The following is a 968-nucleotide window of genomic DNA, read 5'->3' as shown; positions in this document are numbered from 1 at the left end:
GAGATATGCATTTATATGCCCACTTTTCTGATATGTTATATTTCAATAAAATTGCTAAGAAAAGGAGAGTTTAATTAACAAGAAAGAAAAGTAAAAAATAAAAAGAAAGAGAAAAAAGAAAAGGGGAGGTATGTGAGAATAGGCAAATACTTCACATCAGCAAACTTCAGTAAGAAACAGATAGTAAATATTTTAGTTTTGTGGGTGGTATGTTGCAATTCACTCTTAAAGTGCAAAAAAAAAAAAAAACAGTTAAAGATACTACACTGAGTGAACAAGAATGAAGCATTCCAATACAATTTTATTTTCAAAATAAAGCAAACATAAATATGATCCATTAGAAATAGTTCTCTGGCCCTTAAGTCAGGGGATTAACTAATAAGTTAGTAGGTAGAATAACAAGGAAATTTAGAATGCGATATAGTTGAATATCACAAAAACTCCAAGAAGTAAGAATTTTATAGGAGCATGGCAAGTAGTAACCATATAGAAGTAGGATGAAGATATCACTTCTTGTCCTTGAAGTAGTCAGAGAATGGATCACCTTTTCGAGAGGTCTTTAAGAAAAGTGATGAATATTCACTATTAGTAAAGACAAGAGAAATATTCAAACAAAAGGTTGAGGATGTAGGGTAATTAAAACCACAGAATGAGGGTTTAGGTGGTGAAGATAATACTGAGGTCTTCTATACACAAGAGTAATGCCAGTTCCGACATTTTTAGAGGTGAAACATTGCTGCTTCTCCTTAAATAAATGCTTTCAGTGTTTTGAAAGGCATATATTTTTCTCATTGCTTCCTGCATGTAATGCCAAGCCAGGTAAATTGTTTCTGGTTGTTTTTTATATATATATATATATATTATATATATATATATATATATATATATATATATATGACTTCTCAAGGCTTTTATATTAGACTCACATAAGGGAATTTGGTCGTCATCTTTATTTATGAACATATATA

This window comes from Talpa occidentalis, unplaced genomic scaffold (genome assembly GCF_014898055.3).
Source record: "Talpa occidentalis isolate TD23 unplaced genomic scaffold, MPIMG_talOcc4v2.1 talOcc4.15, whole genome shotgun sequence".
NCBI lineage: Eukaryota > Metazoa > Chordata > Mammalia > Eulipotyphla > Talpidae > Talpa > Talpa occidentalis.
Note: the sequence above shows the minus strand (reverse complement) of the source record.